Genomic DNA, 21571 nt, shown 5'->3' with positions numbered 1-21571 from the left:
GGCTCCTGATTACATACCTCTCCTGCTGCTGCTGCTGCTGGCTGTCCAGCAGCAGACTGAAGGTGGCTGCTGCTGTGCACAGGTATATAAAGGCTCAGAGCCTATTATGACACGCGCAGCCAGCGTTCCATTGCCACATTCCATCTACTGCAGGCAGGATACCTGGCTGGCTGAATGTCGCTGAGAAGCTCACAGAGACCGCCATAAGCAACAGTTTAACAGAATGCCACAGACTAATCAACCAAACTTTTTGGGTTGGGTTCTCTTTTATAGTCTGCAGGCATTAAATGAAAGAAGTCAGTGTTCCAGCAGAAGGAGACAACGTTTCAGAAAAGGCATTGTAGCAAACCAAAAAAGAAATTTTAAGCGCAGCAGAGTAACCAGCGCACATACCTGTTAGCTCAGGTGAGTTTAAAAGGCTGCTGTTGATAACAAGGGCATTTGCTAAATAGATGGTGTGTGTGCAACAATATACTGAAAGGTCAATTATATTGTGCAGCTTATCTCACCACCTGTAGTTATTTAGGTGAAAGCTCCAAAATGCTTGCCTAATATGTCTGTTTATCCAAAAGGAAGTAAAAAGGGAGAGCTAGAAAGATAGCATTGCATCACATTACATGGCAATGCAATGCACAGTTGCTGAAGTTGAACCAAAATGAGCTTGTAATCTGGCTTCTGCAACTTTGAACATGAAAAATCCAATGAGGAGAAGAAAAGCAAAGCCAAAGAGTCCATCCCAAAATCCGACAAACAAGCAAAATGAACAAAAAACATTGAATTCAATTCTTTCTGATTTTAGAAACTGCATTAAAGAAGGGGTGCACCGGTCCTGGAGATACTGCAATACCAGGTCAATGCGTGGAGTGGACAGAGCAAGCTCTTTTTCCATCTCCCTGTTCTAAAAATCCATTTAATATATGGTCCCCAGATAGGGGACGTATCAGATATTAAACTGATAAGAACAGATACTACACTTGATCTTAGCCAAAAGGCCGAGAAGCGATAACCAGAATTGGTTTCAAACTACGGAGCCACCCAAGGATCCTGAAAAGTCCATTTGTGGAGATGAGTTCCTGGACTCCCGTTAAGAAGACATGTTGTCAACCTCTAGATCCCTTACATGCCTGCACTTTTCGGCTTGCTGCTGCTGCAATCCACGCGTTTTAGATCTGCATAACTCCACCTCTTTAAACACAGCACCTTCACCCCCTGCTGTTCCCACCCGCCTCAACACCGTTGGAAGGGAGGAGAACCAATTAAGGCGGGGGGTGGGGTGGAACGAGCAGCTGTCTACCCTTAGCAGGAGGGCTCCTGATTACATACCTCTCCTGCTGCTGCTGCTGCTGGCTGTCCAGCAGCAGACTGAAGGTGGCTGCTGCTGTGCACAGGTATATAAAGGCTCAGAGCCTATTATGACACGCGCAGCCAGCGTTCCATTGCCACATTCCATCTACTGCAGGCAGGATACCTGGCTGGCTGAATGTCGCTGAGAAGCTCACAGAGACCGCCATAAGCAACAGTTTAACAGAATGCCACAGACTAATCAACCAAACTTTTTGGGTTGGGTTCTCTTTTATAGTCTGCAGGCATTAAATGAAAGAAGTCAGTGTTCCAGCAGAAGGAGACAACGTTTCAGAAAAGGCATTGTAGCAAACCAAAAAAGAAATTTTAAGCGCAGCAGAGTAACCAGCGCACATACCTGTTAGCTCAGGTGAGTTTAAAAGGCTGCTGTTGATAACAAGGGCATTTGCTAAATAGATGGTGTGTGTGCAACAATATACTGAAAGGTCAATTATATTGTGCAGCTTATCTCACCACCTGTAGTTATTTAGGTGAAAGCTCCAAAATGCTTGCCTAATATGTCTGTTTATCCAAAAGGAAGTAAAAAGGGAGAGCTAGAAAGATAGCATTGCATCACATTACATGGCAATGCAATGCACAGTTGCTGAAGTTGAACCAAAATGAGCTTGTAATCTGGCTTCTGCAACTTTGAACATGAAAAATCCAATGAGGAGAAGAAAAGCAAAGCCAAAGAGTCCATCCCAAAATCCGACAAACAAGCAAAATGAACAAAAAACATTGAATTCAATTCTTTCTGATTTTAGAAACTGCATTAAAGAAGGGGTGCACCGGTCCTGGAGATACTGCAATACCAGGTCAATGCGTGGAGTGGACAGAGCAAGCTCTTTTTCCATCTCCCTGTTCTAAAAATCCATTTAATATATGGTCCCCAGATAGGGGACGTATCAGATATTAAACTGATAGGAACAGATCAGGTTTCAACATATTTTATTATGTGCGTAAAAGATGGTTTACAATCAAAAACAGCAACACAAACAATACATTAATAAAACACAGAATTCCACCCATAAAAACCCCATATACGATTGGCATCCCTTCTCCCAATACATTTGACATCCCTCAAGTAATAAATATACATCTGACTAAAAGCAATTTTAAGACAATCCTTCACAGAAATAGCATCACGTTTAAAAAGTAAAATATTGCGTGCCTTCCAAAGGGCGTCTTTAAAACAGTTAATCATACACCAACATATACAATACTGTTGAGGGGTCGGACATTTAAAAAGGCCATATAAAACATATTCATGGTTAAAATCTCTTAAACCGCAAGTCCATTTTAAAAGAATCCCAACTTTGTGCCAAAGTTCCTGTGCAAATGGGCAATTCCACATAAGGTGCAAGGTGGTTTCGTCATTAACACATGAGTCTCTCGGGCATTTTGCTCTGGCCACCAGGCCTCTCCTGTGTTGAAACTCTCTGGTGGGGAGGCACTGGTGGACCACCATCCATGCGATGTCCTTATGTCCATTTGCTAAGAATTTCCTGAAGACATTCTTCCAAACTTGCTTCGATCTCTCTTCTGAGAAATTTACTATGGGGGTCACATCTTCATTCCTCCTCAGAAAAGATAAAAGCTTCTTGCGGTCTTTAAAAATGTCCATATTAAAATCACCAAGGCTATAAAATCGAACAGTCTTTTCTAAGATTGCTTGGTGTTTGGGGGGGCATAGTAAAACAGGGGAATTCAACGACAACTTAAACCATCTTTTAAAAATCATCCCACAAGTATATTTTAAAAAATAACTTAGCGCACTATTACCATTAAAATGTTTGAAACAAAAGCAGAAATAATTTAAATACAAATAAATATGTAAGTCGGGGACATCCCTTCCGCCGTTCATTTTATTCTTCCTCATTATTTCCCGCCTTAATTTTTCCATTTTGGAGTTCCATAAAAACATAAAGATCATCCTAGTCATTTTTTTAATTAAAACATCAGAGGGGGGGTACACCATAGCTATATACAGTATGAGGGGTAACAACACTGATTTTATAATTAAAATTTTCCCCTCCATTGTTAGGGACCTCAAACCCCAAAATGATATTTTCTTTGACATTTTTTCTATGACATTCTCCCAGCTTTGAGTTCCCACATTCTCCTCGTTAAAAACAACTCCAAGAATTTTTACATTGTCTCGTTTTATAGTGAGCTGCGGGAGTTGGGCGGTGTCCCAGGATCCCAAAGTCAGACATTCAGATTTATTTAAATTAAGTTTAAACCCGGATGCCTGGGAAAAAAATTCAATGCGCAACACCGCCCTCCGGAGGGAAGCAGGGTCCACGCACACAACCGTCACGTCATCCATGTAGCCAAAGACTCTCACATCACTGCCACCTCCGCCAGGAACAGGAACCCCTCTAATCACTTTGTCTTTCCTTATTGCGCTCAGCAGGGGCTCCATGGCGCAGATGAACAGGATGGGCGACAAGGGGCATCCCTGCTTCACTCCGGACTCAAGGGGAACTCCATCTGTTAAAAAGCCATTAAGAGAAATTTGACTAAAACAATTTTTATATAAAATCTTAATACAATTTAAAAGCATATTAGGGATACCCATTCTTTTTAAAACTCTAAAAAGAAATCTATGAGAGACTCTATCGAAAGCTTTTTCAAAATCTAGGGCTAAAAGAGCTACATTTTGACCCCGGTCTCTGGAATACCAAATTACATCCCTTAATACGTTTAAAACCTCTGAAATACTTCTGCCTGGTACACTACAAACCTGCTCAGGCTGGATTAGTTTGGCAATGACATTCCTGAGCCGGTTTGCAACCACCTTAGCAAGTACCTTGTAATCAACGTTTAGGAGAGTTATGGGTCTCCAATTCGCTAGAGCACTGCGATCACCTTTTTTATATATCAAAGACACCACTCCTCTCCTCCACGAAAATGGCAACTGTTCAGAAATAAAAACTTCTTTAAAAAGCATAAAAAGGTCCTCTTTTAAAATGTCCCAAAAAGTAAGGTAAAATTCTACAGGTAGTCCGTCACACCCAGGTGCTTTACCCTTAGAGAAACTTTTAAAAACATAAAATAATTCCTCTAAAACAATATCGCGTTCTAAAAACTCCTGGTCTGTAAAATTTAACTTAAAATCGAGATCATTAAGAGCATCAGATAAAAAGGACTCATCTATACACTTTTTACTAAAAAGATGCTTATAAAAGTTAAAAGTAGCATTCAACATTCCCTGCATAGATGTTTCACCCTCTAGATTTGTGATCACTTCTCTTTTATCCATGACTTTTTTGAAGAAGAAGCGAGAGCACTTCTCCCCCTCCTCCAAGTGCTGCACTCTAGAGTTAAAAATAATCTCTTTCCCCTTTGTGTCTATGCAGTTCTGGATTTCAGTTTTTAGGCTAGCAATATCATCTCCCACCTCCACCCCTAGCTCTTTGAATTTAAAAAGTGTTTGTAGTTTGGTGTTAAGATCACTAAAACATCTTTTTTTCTCTCTAGCTTTACGTCTCCCTGCTTTTATAAAAAACATTCTGACTTTTTTTTTCAAATTTTCCCACCAGGTTACCATAGGGGCATCAGAAGGTTTTTGTCGCCGCCAGGCTTGATAGGCTTTACCAAAGTCTTGTCGAATCAGAGGGTCCTCCAGCAGGTAAGTACTTAGACGCCAGAGGCCCCTGTTGACCCTCTGTTCATCCCGGTATTCTAGGTGCACCTCCAAGCCCTTATGGTCAGAAAATATATTTGATGTTAAAACACATTTTACAGGGTTAAAGTCATCTGATAGGAAAATAAAATCGATCCTGGAGGACACCCCTCTTCCGGACCACGTATAACCAGGGTCCGTCGGCAGGAGTGACCTCCACGCATCGCATAATTTAAAATCAGTTATAAAATCTTTCAATAGATGACATGACTTATCCAATTTGCGTAAAGGGTCACCCCCCGCTCGTTGTTCACTAGCACAAAGACAATTAAAATCACCCCCTACGATCAGGGGAGATGACCCAGTACAGTACAATGGCAATATCCCAAATAAATTAATTCTCTCTTGCTTATCAGGGGGAGCATAAATATTCATTACACGTAGGGTAAAACCATTAAATTTAAAATGCACTAAAACCACTCTGCCTGGTACTATTTCTGTGACAGCATTTACAGTAATATTTCTCCCACGACAGAGGAAGCCCACCCCCGCTGACTTGTTGTCATTGGAGCCAGACCAGATGGAGGGCCCCAGTCTCCAATCTGTCTTGATGTCATTATAATTTAGTGCATGTTGTATCCCGCATTCCTGTAATAAACAAATGTCAAAGTCAGCGGTTTCTAAATACTTGAATAGAGCAGCCCTACGAACTGGGCTCTTTAATGACCTCACATTCAGTGAGACAAGTCTTGATGTCGGCATTCATAGGTCAGGGTGGTGGATCTTCCATGAGGACACCTGACTCAAAGCCCTGTATGTCAAATTGCTCCAGGACATCCGGGCTAGAGGACCCAAACGACTCGATATTCTGTGAGCCGGCGGTTGCCCCCTCGTAGGTCACGGTTCCCAGCCACATTCCAGGAGACACTGGGGCTTCGACATTCCGTCTCTTTTTCGGGGCAGACTCCACTAGGTCACTGGTGCAGTCCTCCTCTTCCTCCACCTCCTCCAGGGGGAGAGACTGGTCCATCAGGATAAGATCACCAACACCGATTCCCTGATGTTCGCCACCTAGAAGCAAAGCCCCCTCATCTGGCTGGCTAATCGCCCTGGAAGATCCTGAGGCCATCGCTGCGTGGTCCCCTGTAGCCAACCGCACAGGGGCACCACCCTCCAGCCCAACAGGATCGGTATCGGGAACCATCGACACGGAGGATACCCTCCCAGAAGGAGGACCCCTCCGCTCCGGTCCATGCGAGGTCCGCCCATCGTTAAGGGACTTCGATGCAGGGGCCGCCCCAGAGGGGCCTCCGGCTCCCTGCTCCATCCCAGCCTTCTCGCCCTTCGAACCGCCCTCCGACGCCGGCCCGCCAGTGAAGACCGGCGGGCGCATCGGCTCAGCTGCAGAAGATGCAGCTTCTGCGTAGGTCCTGGTCCTGGTCCTGTTGGGGCATCCTCGGAACATGTGCCCCGCCTCACCACAAAGATTGCATTTCCTCCCAGCGGGACAGTCCTTCATTAAATGTCCGTAACAGCTGCAATTATTGCAGCGGTCTACTTTCCTGCCTGTGCAGGACGTTTGGGTATGACCCATTTGTCCACAGTTCCTGCAACATACCGGCATTCCAGGGTAAAATAAGTAGCCTCTGCTCTTACCGATCACAAATGTTGAGGGAGGGTGTAGCATTCCTCCCACTCCGCTTGGGTCCCTCTTTAGACGGGCCATGTACCTCCTCTTGCCGCACCAGAAGCCTACCGCGTTCTTCACAGTGCCCAGGTATCTCAGATCGTCACAATAACGGATAAGGTAGGTCGAGATGTCTGCAGCTTCCACAAAGGGGTTCGGGAAATGCACCACGATAGGGATCTCGTCATAGGCATACAAGAGACAAAAGGTTAGTCCATCCAATTCATCCAAGTAGTTTTTCTCATTTACCTTTTGTACGAGTTGGTGACAGCATCCCTGGCTCTTGAAGGTGATGGTGTAAGTCCCCTTGTACTCATTGTCCTGGAAGCAGAATATGTCTTCCCGCCGAAACTCCAGAACTCCAAGCAGAATCCTATGGCAGATGTAATCCAAATTCTTCTCCGTCCTCGATCCTGCTCCAACTTCAATCCTCACGGTGTTCCGCATCCGGGCATCACCCGATGAATATGTGAGCGTTGCCGGCATCCTTCACTCAGGAACGTACCGACTCTTCTCTCTGAAAGGCGCAAGCCTTCATGGGATCCCTTCCCGTTGCTCCCGGACTAATCCTTCCTCCCAATAGCAGCAGGGGGGTTAAGTTCCTCCGAAAAGGAACGATCCCCCCAGGCCGAGAGAAAGGGTACCAAGAGCACCTCACAGGCAAGACCACACAGGTAAACCTGATAGATCGTGCCAAAAGGCCGAGAAGCGATAACCAGAATTGGTTTCAAACTACGGAGCCACCCAAGGATCCTGAAAAGTCCATTTGTGGAGATGAGCTCCTGGACTCCCGTTAAGAAGACATGTTGTCAACCTCTAGATCCCTTACATGCCTGCACTTTTCGGCTTGCTGCTGCTGCAATCCACGCGTTTTAGATCTGCATAACTCCACCTCTTTAAACACAGCACCTTCACCCCCTGCTGTTCCCACCCGCCTCAACACCGTTGGAAGGGAGGAGAACCAATTAAGGCGGGGGGTGGGGTGGAACGAGCAGCTGTCTACCCTTAGCAGGAGGGCTCCTGATTACATACCTCTCCTGCTGCTGCTGCTGCTGGCTGTCCAGCAGCAGACTGAAGGTGGCTGCTGCTGTGCACAGGTATATAAAGGCTCAGAGCCTATTATGACACGCGCAGCCAGCGTTCCATTGCCACATTCCATCTACTGCAGGCAGGATACCTGGCTGGCTGAATGTCGCTGAGAAGCTCACAGAGACCGCCATAAGCAACAGTTTAACAGAATGCCACAGACTAATCAACCAAACTTTTTGGGTTGGGTTCTCTTTTATAGTCTGCAGGCATTAAATGAAAGAAGTCAGTGTTCCAGCAGAAGGAGACAACGTTTCAGAAAAGGCATTGTAGCAAACCAAAAAAGAAATTTTAAGCGCAGCAGAGTAACCAGCGCACATACCTGTTAGCTCAGGTGAGTTTAAAAGGCTGCTGTTGATAACAAGGGCATTTGCTAAATAGATGGTGTGTGTGCAACAATATACTGAAAGGTCAATTATATTGTGCAGCTTATCTCACCACCTGTAGTTATTTAGGTGAAAGCTCCAAAATGCTTGCCTAATATGTCTGTTTATCCAAAAGGAAGTAAAAAGGGAGAGCTAGAAAGATAGCATTGCATCACATTACATGGCAATGCAATGCACAGTTGCTGAAGTTGAACCAAAATGAGCTTGTAATCTGGCTTCTGCAACTTTGAACATGAAAAATCCAATGAGGAGAAGAAAAGCAAAGCCAAAGAGTCCATCCCAAAATCCGACAAACAAGCAAAATGAACAAAAAACATTGAATTCAATTCTTTCTGATTTTAGAAACTGCATTAAAGAAGGGGTGCACCGGTCCTGGAGATACTGCAATACCAGGTCAATGCGTGGAGTGGACAGAGCAAGCTCTTTTTCCATCTCCCTGTTCTAAAAATCCATTTAATATATGGTCCCCAGATAGGGGACGTATCAGATATTAAACTGATAAGAACAGATTTTTTTTTTTGAAAGCCCGAATTCGTGTACAAAACCCGAGTGCGCTTAAAAAAGTGACAAGTGCCACAAAAAAAGTGCACTAGGATGCTGGTCTTCTTAAAACCCTCTCCAAAAGGAGAAGGGTCCCCCAAACCATTCCCCGTCCCTCCGAGACAGAAGGCCACAGCGAGGAACAGGGACAAATAGCCACCTCCAGCCGGAGCCAGAGGCGACCCAATCTTACCCCCAATACCTGCCCGAGTTCTCACCCGAGCAAGGCACTGGGAGCCAAAGACTGTGCTCCCCTCCCGGAAGAGGGGAGCCAACAATGCTCTCCTCCCGAAAGAGGAGAGCCAGGGGGGTTCAGGGGGGAGCGGAACCTGATGGCCACACACTCCCCCCCTAGACCTGCCAAGAGAGGAACCCGTAAGGGAACCGCATCCCGACAAAATCCTAGTAAGGACGTGGACACACGTGAAAAAGTGGACACACAGTGACAAAAAAAATTAAATAAATAGTGAAGGTTTCACAGTATAATACTGCCCGGACCTTCGACCGGGAATTGAAAAATTCCCCATCCTAAGGCCAGAAGGCCCGGAATAAGGGTGTGTGTGAAGAAAGAAATATTGAAGTGCTAGTGCAAATGTGCCATAAACTCAAGTGGGGTTCCCAATCCCAGTGAGTTAAGGCACCCCAGGGTCACCACTCCTGGGGCACTTCACACTTCGGGCTTTCGATCTTCCCCGGCCCAATGGCGTCGATCCTGGGGGGCCATGCTTTCCACCAGATGACTATATTAGCCAACTGGCGTACTAACAAGCGCCTAAACCCCAGTGTGCATAATGTATCAATCTACTAGGGCGGCCAACATCCAAAACCGCCTTTTCGAAAGATACTACACTTGATCTTAGCGAAAAGGCCGAGAAGCGATAACCAGAATTGGTTTCAAACTACGGAGCCACCCAAGGATCCTGAAAAGTCCATTTGTGGAGATGAGCTCCTGGACTCCCGTTAAGAAGACATGTTGTCAACCTCTAGATCCCTTACATGCCTGCACTTTTCGGCTTGCTGCTGCTGCAATCCACGCGTTTTAGATCTGCATAACTCCACCTCTTTAAACACAGCACCTTCACCCCCTGCTGTTCCCACCCGCCTCAACACCGTTGGAAGGGAGGAGAACCAATTAAGGCGGGGGGTGGGGTGGAACGAGCAGCTGTCTACCCTTAGCAGGAGGGCTCCTGATTACATACCTCTCCTGCTGCTGCTGCTGCTGGCTGTCCAGCAGCAGACTGAAGGTGGCTGCTGCTGTGCACAGGTATATAAAGGCTCAGAGCCTATTATGACACGCGCAGCCAGCGTTCCATTGCCACATTCCATCTACTGCAGGCAGGATACCTGGCTGGCTGAATGTCACTGAGAAGCTCACAGAGACCGCCATAAGCAACAGTTTAACAGAATGCCACAGACTAATCAACCAAACTTTTTGGGTTGGGTTCTCTTTTATAGTCTGCAGGCATTAAATGAAAGAAGTCAGTGTTCCAGCAGAAGGAGACAACGTTTCAGAAAAGGCATTGTAGCAAACCAAAAAAGAAATTTTAAGCGCAGCAGAGTAACCAGCGCACATACCTGTTAGCTCAGGTGAGTTTAAAAGGCTGCTGTTGATAACAAGGGCATTTGCTAAATAGATGGTGTGTGTGCAACAATATACTGAAAGGTCAATTATATTGTGCAGCTTATCTCACCACCTGTAGTTATTTAGGTGAAAGCTCCAAAATGCTTGCCTAATATGTCTGTTTATCCAAAAGGAAGTAAAAAGGGAGAGCTAGAAAGATAGCATTGCATCACATTACATGGCAATGCAATGCACAGTTGCTGAAGTTGAACCAAAATGAGCTTGTAATCTGGCTTCTGCAACTTTGAACATGAAAAATCCAATGAGGAGAAGAAAAGCAAAGCCAAAGAGTCCATCCCAAAATCCGACAAACAAGCAAAATGAACAAAAAACATTGAATTCAATTCTTTCTGATTTTAGAAACTGCATTAAAGAAGGGGTGCACCGGTCCTGGAGATACTGCAATACCAGGTCAATGCGTGGAGTGGACAGAGCAAGCTCTTTTTCCATCTCCCTGTTCTAAAAATCCATTTAATATATGGTCCCCAGATAGGGGACGTATCAGATATTAAACTGATAAGAACAGATACTACACTTGATCTTAGCCAAAAGGCCGAGAAGCGATAACCAGAATTGGTTTCAAACTACGGAGCCACCCAAGGATCCTGAAAAGTCCATTTGTGGAGATGAGCTCCTGGACTCCCGTTAAGAAGACATGTTGTCAACCTCTAGATCCCTTACATGCCTGCACTTTTCGGCTTGCTGCTGCTGCAATCCACGCGTTTTAGATCTGCATAACTCCACCTCTTTAAACACAGCACCTTCACCCCCTGCTGTTCCCACCCGCCTCAACACCGTTGGAAGGGAGGAGAACCAATTAAGGCGGGGGGTGGGGTGGAACGAGCAGCTGTCTACCCTTAGCAGGAGGGCTCCTGATTACATACCTCTCCTGCTGCTGCTGCTGCTGGCTGTCCAGCAGCAGACTGAAGGTGGCTGCTGCTGTGCACAGGTATATAAAGGCTCAGAGCCTATTATGACACGCGCAGCCAGCGTTCCATTGCCACATTCCATCTACTGCAGGCAGGATACCTGGCTGGCTGAATGTCGCTGAGAAGCTCACAGAGACCGCCATAAGCAACAGTTTAACAGAATGCCACAGACTAATCAACCAAACTTTTTGGGTTGGGTTCTCTTTTATAGTCTGCAGGCATTAAATGAAAGAAGTCAGTGTTCCAGCAGAAGGAGACAACGTTTCAGAAAAGGCATTGTAGCAAACCAAAAAAGAAATTTTAAGCGCAGCAGAGTAACCAGCGCACATACCTGTTAGCTCAGGTGAGTTTAAAAGGCTGCTGTTGATAACAAGGGCATTTGCTAAATAGATGGTGTGTGTGCAACAATATACTGAAAGGTCAATTATATTGTGCAGCTTATCTCACCACCTGTAGTTATTTAGGTGAAAGCTCCAAAATGCTTGCCTAATATGTCTGTTTATCCAAAAGGAAGTAAAAAGGGAGAGCTAGAAAGATAGCATTGCATCACATTACATGGCAATGCAATGCACAGTTGCTGAAGTTGAACCAAAATGAGCTTGTAATCTGGCTTCTGCAACTTTGAACATGAAAAATCCAATGAGGAGAAGAAAAGCAAAGCCAAAGAGTCCATCCCAAAATCCGACAAACAAGCAAAATGAACAAAAAACATTGAATTCAATTCTTTCTGATTTTAGAAACTGCATTAAAGAAGGGGTGCACCGGTCCTGGAGATACTGCAATACCAGGTCAATGCGTGGAGTGGACAGAGCAAGCTCTTTTTCCATCTCCCTGTTCTAAAAATCCATTTAATATATGGTCCCCAGATAGGGGACGTATCAGATATTAAACTGATAAGAACAGATACTACACTTGATCTTAGCCAAAAGGCCGAGAAGCGATAACCAGAATTGGTTTCAAACTACGGAGCCACCCAAGGATCCTGAAAAGTCCATTTGTGGAGATGAGCTCCTGGACTCCCGTTAAGAAGACATGTTGTCAACCTCTAGATCCCTTACATGCCTGCACTTTTCGGCTTGCTGCTGCTGCAATCCACGCGTTTTAGATCTGCATAACTCCACCTCTTTAAACACAGCACCTTCACCCCCTGCTGTTCCCACCCGCCTCAACACCGTTGGAAGGGAGGAGAACCAATTAAGGCGGGGGGTGGGGTGGAACGAGCAGCTGTCTACCCTTAGCAGGAGGGCTCCTGATTACATACCTCTCCTGCTGCTGCTGCTGCTGGCTGTCCAGCAGCAGACTGAAGGTGGCTGCTGCTGTGCACAGGTATATAAAGGCTCAGAGCCTATTATGACACGCGCAGCCAGCGTTCCATTGCCACATTCCATCTACTGCAGGCAGGATACCTGGCTGGCTGAATGTCGCTGAGAAGCTCACAGAGACCGCCATAAGCAACAGTTTAACAGAATGCCACAGACTAATCAACCAAACTTTTTGGGTTGGGTTCTCTTTTATAGTCTGCAGGCATTAAATGAAAGAAGTCAGTGTTCCAGCAGAAGGAGACAACGTTTCAGAAAAGGCATTGTAGCAAACCAAAAAAGAAATTTTAAGCGCAGCAGAGTAACCAGCGCACATACCTGTTAGCTCAGGTGAGTTTAAAAGGCTGCTGTTGATAACAAGGGCATTTGCTAAATAGATGGTGTGTGTGCAACAATATACTGAAAGGTCAATTATATTGTGCAGCTTATCTCACCACCTGTAGTTATTTAGGTGAAAGCTCCAAAATGCTTGCCTAATATGTCTGTTTATCCAAAAGGAAGTAAAAAGGGAGAGCTAGAAAGATAGCATTGCATCACATTACATGGCAATGCAATGCACAGTTGCTGAAGTTGAACCAAAATGAGCTTGTAATCTGGCTTCTGCAACTTTGAACATGAAAAATCCAATGAGGAGAAGAAAAGCAAAGCCAAAGAGTCCATCCCAAAATCCGACAAACAAGCAAAATGAACAAAAAACATTGAATTCAATTCTTTCTGATTTTAGAAACTGCATTAAAGAAGGGGTGCACCGGTCCTGGAGATACTGCAATACCAGGTCAATGCGTGGAGTGGACAGAGCAAGCTCTTTTTCCATCTCCCTGTTCTAAAAATCCATTTAATATATGGTCCCCAGATAGGGGACGTATCAGATATTAAACTGATAAGAACAGATACTACACTTGATCTTAGCCAAAAGGCCGAGAAGCGATAACCAGAATTGGTTTCAAACTACGGAGCCACCCAAGGATTCTGAAAAGTCCATTTGTGGAGATGAGCTCCTGGACTCCCGTTAAGAAGACATGTTGTCAACCTCTAGATCCCTTACATGCCTGCACTTTTCGGCTTGCTGCTGCTGCAATCCACGCGTTTTAGATCTGCATAACTCCACCTCTTTAAACACAGCACCTTCACCCCCTGCTGTTCCCACCCGCCTCAACACCGTTGGAAGGGAGGAGAACCAATTAAGGCGGGGGGTGGGGTGGAACGAGCAGCTGTCTACCCTTAGCAGGAGGGCTCCTGATTACATACCTCTCCTGCTGCTGCTGCTGCTGGCTGTCCAGCAGCAGACTGAAGGTGGCTGCTGCTGTGCACAGGTATATAAAGGCTCAGAGCCTATTATGACACGCGCAGCCAGCGTTCCATTGCCACATTCCATCTACTGCAGGCAGGATACCTGGCTGGCTGAATGTCGCTAAGAAGCTCACAGAGACCGCCATAAGCAACAGTTTAACAGAATGCCACAGACTAATCAACCAAACTTTTTGGGTTGGGTTCTCTTTTATAGTCTGCAGGCATTAAATGAAAGAAGTCAGTGTTCCAGCAGAAGGAGACAACGTTTCAGAAAAGGCATTGTAGCAAACCAAAAAAGAAATTTTAAGCGCAGCAGAGTAACCAGCGCACATACCTGTTAGCTCAGGTGAGTTTAAAAGGCTGCTGTTGATAACAAGGGCATTTGCTAAATAGATGGTGTGTGTGCAACAATATACTGAAAGGTCAATTATATTGTGCAGCTTATCTCACCACCTGTAGTTATTTAGGTGAAAGCTCCAAAATGCTTGCCTAATATGTCTGTTTATCCAAAAGGAAGTAAAAAGGGAGAGCTAGAAAGATAGCATTGCATCACATTACATGGCAATGCAATGCACAGTTGCTGAAGTTGAACCAAAATGAGCTTGTAATCTGGCTTCTGCAACTTTGAACATGAAAAATCCAATGAGGAGAAGAAAAGCAAAGCCAAAGAGTCCATCCCAAAATCCGACAAACAAGCAAAATGAACAAAAAACATTGAATTCAATTCTTTCTGATTTTAGAAACTGCATTAAAGAAGGGGTGCACCGGTCCTGGAGATACTGCAATACCAGGTCAATGCGTGGAGTGGACAGAGCAAGCTCTTTTTCCATCTCCCTGTTCTAAAAATCCATTTAATATATGGTCCCCAGATAGGGGACGTATCAGATATTAAACTGATAAGAACAGATACTACACTTGATCTTAGCCAAAAGGCCGAGAAGCGATAACCAGAATTGGTTTCAAACTACGGAGCCACCCAAGGATCCTGAAAAGTCCATTTGTGGAGATGAGCTCCTGGACTCCCGTTAAGAAGACATGTTGTCAACCTCTAGATCCCTTACATGCCTGCACTTTTCGGCTTGCTGCTGCTGCAATCCACGCGTTTTAGATCTGCATAACTCCACCTCTTTAAACACAGCACCTTCACCCCCTGCTGTTCCCACCCGCCTCAACACCGTTGGAAGGGAGGAGAACCAATTAAGGCGGGGGGTGGGGTGGAACGAGCAGCTGTCTACCCTTAGCAGGAGGGCTCCTGATTACATACCTCTCCTGCTGCTGCTGCTGCTGGCTGTCCAGCAGCAGACTGAAGGTGGCTGCTGCTGTGCACAGGTATTTAAAGGCTCAGAGCCTATTATGACACGCGCAGCCAGCGTTCCATTGCCACATTCCATCTACTGCAGGCAGGATACCTGGCTGGCTGAATGTCGCTGAGAAGCTCACAGAGACCGCCATAAGCAACAGTTTAACAGAATGCCACAGACTAATCAACCAAACTTTTTGGGTTGTGTTCTCTTTTATAGTCTGCAGGCATTAAATGAAAGAAGTCAGTGTTCCAGCAGAAGGAGACAACGTTTCAGAAAAGGCATTGTAGCAAACCAAAAAAGAAATTTTAAGCGCAGCAGAGTAACCAGCGCACATACCTGTTAGCTCAGGTGAGTTTAAAAGGCTGCTGTTGATAACAAGGGCATTTGCTAAATAGATGGTGTGTGTGCAACAATATACTGAAAGGTCAATTATATTGTGCAGCTTATCTCACCACCTGTAGTTATTTAGGTGAAAGCTCCAAAATGCTTGCCTAATATGTCTGTTTATCCAAAAGGAAGTAAAAAGGGAGAGCTAGAAAGATAGCATTGCATCACATTACATGGCAATGCAATGCACAGTTGCTGAAGTTGAACCAAAATGAGCTTGTAATCTGGCTTCTGCAACTTTGAACATGAAAAATCCAATGAGGAGAAGAAAAGCAAAGCCAAAGAGTCCATCCCAAAATCCGACAAACAAGCAAAATGAACAAAAAACATTGAATTCAATTCTTTCTGATTTTAGAAACTGCATTAAAGAAGGGGTGCACTGGTCCTGGAGATACTGCAATACCAGGTCAATGCGTGGAGTGGACAGAGCAAGCTCTTTTTCCATCTCCCTGTTCTAAAAATCCATTTAATATATGGTCCCCAGATAGGGGACGTATCAGATATTAAACTGATAAGAACAGATACTACACTTGATCTTAGCCAAAAGGCCGAGAAGCGATAACCAGAATTGGTTTCAAACTACGGAGCCACCCAAGGATCCTGAAAAGTCCATTTGTGGAGATGAGCTCCTGGACTCCCGTTAAGAAGACATGTTGTCAACCTCTAGATCCCTTACATGCCTGCACTTTTCGGCTTGCTGCTGCTGCAATCCACGCGTTTTAGATCTGCATAACTCCACCTCTTTAAACACAGCACCTTCACCCCCTGCTGTTCCCACCCGCCTCAACACCGTTGGAAGGGAGGAGAACCAATTAAGGCGGGGGGTGGGGTGGAACGAGCAGCTGTCTACCCTTAGCAGGAGGGCTCCTGATTACATACCTCTCCTGCTGCTGCTGCTGCTGGCTGTCCAGCAGCAGACTGAAGGTGGCTGCTGCTGTGCACAGGTATATAAAGGCTCAGAGCCTATTATGACACGCGCAGCCAGCGTTCCATTGCCACATTCCATCTACTGCAGGCAGGATACCTGGCTGGCTGAATGTCGCTGAGAAGCTCACAGAGACCGCCATAAGCAACAGTTTAACAGAATGCCACAGACTAATCAACCAAACTTTTTGGGTTGGGTTCTCTTTTATAGTCTGCAGGCATTAAATGAAAGAAGTCAGTGTTCCAGCAGAGGGAGACAACGTTTCAGAAAAGGCATTGTAGCAAACCAAAAAAGAAATTTTAAGCGCAGCAGAGTAACCAGCGCACATACCTGTTAGCTCAGGTGAGTTTAAAAGGCTGCTGTTGATAACAAGGTCATTTGCTAAATAGATGGTGTGTGTGCAACAATATACTGAAAGGTCAATTATATTGTGCAGCTTATCTCACCACCTGTAGTTATTTAGGTGAAAGCTCCAAAATGCTTGCCTAATATGTCTGTTTATCCAAAAGGAAGTAAAAAGGGAGAGCTAGAAAGATAGCATTGCATCACATTACATGGCAATGCAATGCACAGTTGCTGAAGTTGAACCAAAATGAGCTTGTAATCTGGCTTCTGCAACTTTGAACATGAAAAATCCAATGAGGAGAAGAAAAACAAAGCCAAAGAGTCCATCCCAAAATCCGACAAACAAGCAAAATGAACAAAAAACATTGAATTCAATTCTTTCTGATTTTAGAAACTGCATTAAAGAAGGGGTGCACCGGTCCTGGAGATACTGCAATACCAGGTCAATGCGTGGAGTGGACAGAGCAAGCTCTTTTTCCATCTCCCTGTTCTAAAAATCCATTTAATATATGGTCCCCAGATAGGGGACGTATCAGATATTAAACTGATAAGAACAGATACTACACTTGATCTTAGCCAAAAGGCCGAGAAGCGATAACCAGAATTGGTTTCAAACTACGGAGCCACCCAAGGATCCTGAAAAGTCCATTTGTGGAGATGAGCTCCTGGACTCCCGTTAAGAAGACATGTTGTCAACCTCTAGATCCCTTACATGCCTGCACTTTTCGGCTTGCTGCTGCTGCAATCCACGCGTTTTAGATCTGCATAACTCCACCTCTTTAAACACAGCACCTTCACCCCCTGCTGTTCCCACCCGCCTCAACACCGTTGGAAGGGAGGAGAACCAATTAAGGCGGGGGGTGGGGTGGAACGAGCAGCTGTCTACCCTTAGCAGGAGGGCTCCTGATTACATACCTCTCCTGCTGCTGCTGCTGGCTGTCCAGCAGCAGACTGAAGGTGGCTGCTGCTGTGCACAGGTATATAAAGGCTCAGAGCCTATTATGACACGCGCAGCCAGCGTTCCATTGCCACATTCCATCTACTGCAGGCAGGATACCTGGCTGGCTGAATGTCGCTGAGAAGCTCACAGAGACCGCCATAAGCAACAGTTTAACAGAATGCCACAGACTAATCAACCAAACTTTTTGGGTTGGGTTCTCTTTTATAGTCTGCAGGCATTAAATGAAAGAAGTCAGTGTTCCAGCAGAGGGAGACAACGTTTCAGAAAAGGCATTGTAGCAAACCAAAAAAGAAATTTTAAGCGCAGCAGAGTAACCAGCGCACATACCTGTTAGCTCAGGTGAGTTTAAAAGGCTGCTGTTGATAACAAGGGCATTTGCTAAATAGATGGTGTGTGTGCAACAATATACTGAAAGGTCAATTATATTGTGCAGCTTATCTCACCACCTGTAGTTATTTAGGTGAAAGCTCCAAAATGCTTGCCTAATATGTCTGTTTATCCAAAAGGAAGTAAAAAGGGAGAGCTAGAAAGATAGCATTGCATCACATTACATGGCAATGCAATGCACAGTTGCTGAAGTTGAACCAAAATGAGCTTGTAATCTGGCTTCTGCAACTTTGAACATGAAAAATCCAATGAGGAGAAGAAAAGCAAAGCCAAAGAGTCCATCCCAAAATCCGACAAACAAGCAAAATGAACAAAAAACATTGAATTCAATTCTTTCTGATTTTAGAAACTGCATTAAAGAAGGGGTGCACCGGTCCTGGAGATACTGCAATACCAGGTCAATGCGTGGAGTGGACAGAGCAAGCTCTTTTTCCATCTCCCTGTTCTAAAAATCCATTTAATATATGGTCCCCAGATAGGGGACGTATCAGATATTAAACTGATAAGAACAGATACTACACTTGATCTTAGCCAAAAGGCCGAGAAGCGATAACCAGAATTGGTTTCAAACTACGGAGCCACCCAAGGATCCTGAAAAGTCCATTTGTGGAGATGAGCTCCTGGACTCCCGTTAAGAAGACATGTTGTCAACCTCTAGATCCCTTACATGCCTGCACTTTTCGGCTTGCTGCTGCTGCAATCCACGCGTTTTAGATCTGCATAACTCCACCTCTTTAAACACAGCACCTTCACCCCCTGCTGTTCCCACCCGCCTCAACACCGTTGGAAGGGAGGAGAACCAATTAAGGCGGGGGGTGGGGTGGAATGAGCAGCTGTCTACCCTTAGCAGGAGGGCTCCTGATTACATACCTCTCCTGCTGCTGCTGCTGCTGGCTGTCCAGCAGCAGACTGAAGGTGGCTGCTGCTGTGCACAGGTATATAAAGGCTCAGAGCCTATTATGACACGCGCAGCCAGCGTTCCATTGCCACATTCCATCTACTGCAGGCAGGATACCTGGCTGGCTGAATGTCGCTGAGAAGCTCACAGAGACCGCCATAAGCAACAGTTTAACAGAATGCCACAGACTAATCAACCAAACTTTTTGGCTTGGGTTCTCTTTTATAGTCTGCAGGCATTAAATGAAAGAAGTCAGTGTTCCAGCAGAGGGAGACAACGTTTCAGAAAAGGCATTGTAGCAAACCAAAAAAGAAATTTTAAGCGCAGCAGAGTAACCAGCGCACATACCTGTTAGCTCAGGTGAGTTTAAAAGGCTGCTGTTGATAACAAGGGCATTTGCTAAATAGATGGTGTGTGTGCAACAATATACTGAAAGGTCAATTACATTGTGCAGCTTATCTCACCACCTGTAGTTATTTAGGTGAAAGCTCCAAAATGCTTGCCTAATATGTCTGTTTATCCAAAAGGAAGTAAAAAGGGAGAGCTAGAAAGATAGCATTGCATCACATTACATGGCAATGCAATGCACAGTTGCTGAAGTTGAACCAAAATGAGCTTGTAATCTGGCTTCTGCAACTTTGAACATGAAAAATCCAATGAGGAGAAGAAAAGCAAAGCCAAAGAGTCCATCCCAAAATCCGACAAACAAGCAAAATGAACAAAAAACATTGAATTCAATTCTTTCTGATTTTAGAAACTGCATTAAAGAAGGGGTGCACCGGTCCTGGAGATACTGCAATACCAGGTCAATGCGTGGAGTGGACAGAGCAAGCTCTTTTTCCATCTCCCTGTTCTAAAAATCCATTTAATATATGGTCCCCAGATAGGGGACGTATCAGATATTAAACTGATAAGAACAGATACTACACTTGATCTTAGCCAAAAGGCCGAGAAGCGATAACCAGAATTGGTTTCAAACTACGGAGCCACCCAAGGATCCTGAAAAGTCCATTTGTGGAGATGAGCTCCTGGACTCCCGTTAAGAAGACATGTTGTCAACCTCTAGATCCCTTACATGCCTGCACTTTTCGGCTTGCTGCTGCTGCAATCCACGCGTTTTAGATCTGCATAACTCCACCTCTTTAAACACAGCACCTTCACCCCCTGCTGTTCCCACCCGCCTCAACACCGTTGGAAGGGAGGAGAACCAATTAAGGCGGGGGGTGGGGTGGAACGAGCAGCTGTCTACCCTTAGCAGGAGGGCTCCTGATTACATACCTCTCCTGCTGCTGCTGCTGCTGGCTGTCCAGCAGCAGACTGAAGGTGGCTGCTGCTGTGCACAGGTATATAAAGGCTCAGAGCCTATTATGACACGCGCAGCCAGCGTTCCATTGCCACATTCCATCTACTGCAGGCAGGATACCTGGCTGGCTGAATGTCGCTGAGAAGCTCACAGAGACCGCCATAAGCAACAGTTTAACAGAATGCCACAGACTAATCAACCAAACTTTTTGGGTTGGGTTCTCTTTTATAGTCTGCAGGCATTAAATGAAAGAAGTCAGTGTTCCAGCAGAGGGAGACAACGTTTCAGAAAAGGCATTGTAGCAAACCAAAAAAGAAATTTTAAGCGCAGCAGAGTAACCAGCGCACATACCTGTTAGCTCAGGTGAGTTTAAAAGGCTGCTGTTGATAACAAGGGCATTTGCTAAATAGATGGTGTGTGTGCAACAATATACTGAAAGGTCAATTATATTGTGCAGCTTATCTCACCACCTGTAGTTATTTAGGTGAAAGCTCCAAAATGCTTGCCTAATATGTCTGTTTATCCAAAAGGAAGTAAAAAGGGAGAGCTAGAAAGATAGCATTGCATCACATTACATGGCAATGCAATGCACAGTTGCTGAAGTTGAACCAAAATGAGCTTGTAATCTGGCTTCTGCAACTTTGAACATGAAAAATCCAATGAGGAGAAGAAAAGCAAAGCCAAAGAGTCCATCCCAAAATCCGACAAACAAGCAAAATGAACAAAAAACATTGAATTCAATTCTTTCTGATTTTAGAAACTGCATTAAAGAAGGGGTGCACCGGTCCTGGAGATACTGCAATACCAGGTCAATGCGTGGAGTGGACAGAGCAAGCTCTTTTTCCATCTCCCTGTTCTAAAAATCCATTTAATATATGGTCCCCAGATAGGGGACGTATCAGATATTAAAATGATAAGAACAGATACTACACTTGATCTTAGCCAAAAGGCCGAGAAGCGATAACCAGAATTGGTTTCAAACTACGGAGCCACCCAAGGATCCTGAAAAGTCCATTTGTGGAGATGAGCTCCTGGACTCCCGTTAAGAAGACATGTTGTCAACCTCTAGATCCCTTACATGCCTGCACTTTTCGGCTTGCTGCTGCTGCAATCCACGCGTTTTAGATCTGCATAACTCCACCTCTTTAAACACAGCACCTTCACCCCCTGCTGTTCCCACCCGCCTCAACACCGTTGGAAGGGAGGAGAACCAATTAAGGCGGGGGGTGGGGTG

At 45.1% G+C, this 21571-nt stretch overlaps 11 non-coding genes and 1 pseudogene across 11 annotated transcripts; all 12 read right to left on the bottom strand.

Annotated features, from left to right (window-relative positions):
• Window positions 1-813: 813 nt before the first annotated feature.
• On the bottom strand, window positions 814-1004 carry LOC141224965 (U2 spliceosomal RNA). The gene has a single exon (XR_012292294.1). It is a non-coding gene; the product is annotated as a U2 spliceosomal RNA (small nuclear RNA).
• A 1115-nt stretch (window positions 1005-2119) lies between these two features.
• On the bottom strand, window positions 2120-2309 carry LOC141224516 (U2 spliceosomal RNA). Its single transcript, XR_012291916.1, has one exon. It is a non-coding gene; the product is annotated as a U2 spliceosomal RNA (small nuclear RNA).
• A 6175-nt stretch (window positions 2310-8484) lies between these two features.
• On the bottom strand, window positions 8485-8660 carry LOC141224480 (U2 spliceosomal RNA; annotated as a pseudogene).
• A 2003-nt stretch (window positions 8661-10663) lies between these two features.
• Window positions 10664-10854, bottom strand: LOC141224963 (U2 spliceosomal RNA). The gene has a single exon (XR_012292293.1). It is a non-coding gene; the product is annotated as a U2 spliceosomal RNA (small nuclear RNA).
• A 1115-nt stretch (window positions 10855-11969) lies between these two features.
• On the bottom strand, window positions 11970-12160 carry LOC141224962 (U2 spliceosomal RNA). The gene has a single exon (XR_012292292.1). It is a non-coding gene; the product is annotated as a U2 spliceosomal RNA (small nuclear RNA).
• Window positions 12161-13275: 1115 nt separating this feature from the next.
• LOC141224961 (U2 spliceosomal RNA) lies at window positions 13276-13466 on the bottom strand. Its single transcript, XR_012292291.1, has one exon. It is a non-coding gene; the product is annotated as a U2 spliceosomal RNA (small nuclear RNA).
• A 1115-nt stretch (window positions 13467-14581) lies between these two features.
• Window positions 14582-14772, bottom strand: LOC141224960 (U2 spliceosomal RNA). The gene has a single exon (XR_012292290.1). It is a non-coding gene; the product is annotated as a U2 spliceosomal RNA (small nuclear RNA).
• Window positions 14773-15887: 1115 nt separating this feature from the next.
• On the bottom strand, window positions 15888-16078 carry LOC141224351 (U2 spliceosomal RNA). Its single transcript, XR_012291780.1, has one exon. It is a non-coding gene; the product is annotated as a U2 spliceosomal RNA (small nuclear RNA).
• A 1115-nt stretch (window positions 16079-17193) lies between these two features.
• On the bottom strand, window positions 17194-17384 carry LOC141224957 (U2 spliceosomal RNA). Its single transcript, XR_012292287.1, has one exon. It is a non-coding gene; the product is annotated as a U2 spliceosomal RNA (small nuclear RNA).
• A 1112-nt stretch (window positions 17385-18496) lies between these two features.
• LOC141224956 (U2 spliceosomal RNA) lies at window positions 18497-18687 on the bottom strand. Its single transcript, XR_012292286.1, has one exon. It is a non-coding gene; the product is annotated as a U2 spliceosomal RNA (small nuclear RNA).
• A 1115-nt stretch (window positions 18688-19802) lies between these two features.
• LOC141224955 (U2 spliceosomal RNA) lies at window positions 19803-19993 on the bottom strand. The gene has a single exon (XR_012292285.1). It is a non-coding gene; the product is annotated as a U2 spliceosomal RNA (small nuclear RNA).
• Window positions 19994-21108: 1115 nt separating this feature from the next.
• LOC141224376 (U2 spliceosomal RNA) lies at window positions 21109-21299 on the bottom strand. The gene has a single exon (XR_012291803.1). It is a non-coding gene; the product is annotated as a U2 spliceosomal RNA (small nuclear RNA).
• Window positions 21300-21571: the final 272 nt, after the last annotated feature.

This window comes from Phyllobates terribilis, unplaced genomic scaffold (genome assembly GCF_046119375.1).
Source record: "Phyllobates terribilis strain yellow unplaced genomic scaffold, ASM4611937v1 Scaffold_393__1_contigs__length_1774422, whole genome shotgun sequence".
In the NCBI taxonomy this organism is placed as follows: Eukaryota; Metazoa; Chordata; class Amphibia; order Anura; family Dendrobatidae; genus Phyllobates; species Phyllobates terribilis.
The sequence above is the reverse complement of the archived record's forward strand: the minus strand, read 5'-3'. Positions and strand labels throughout refer to the sequence as shown.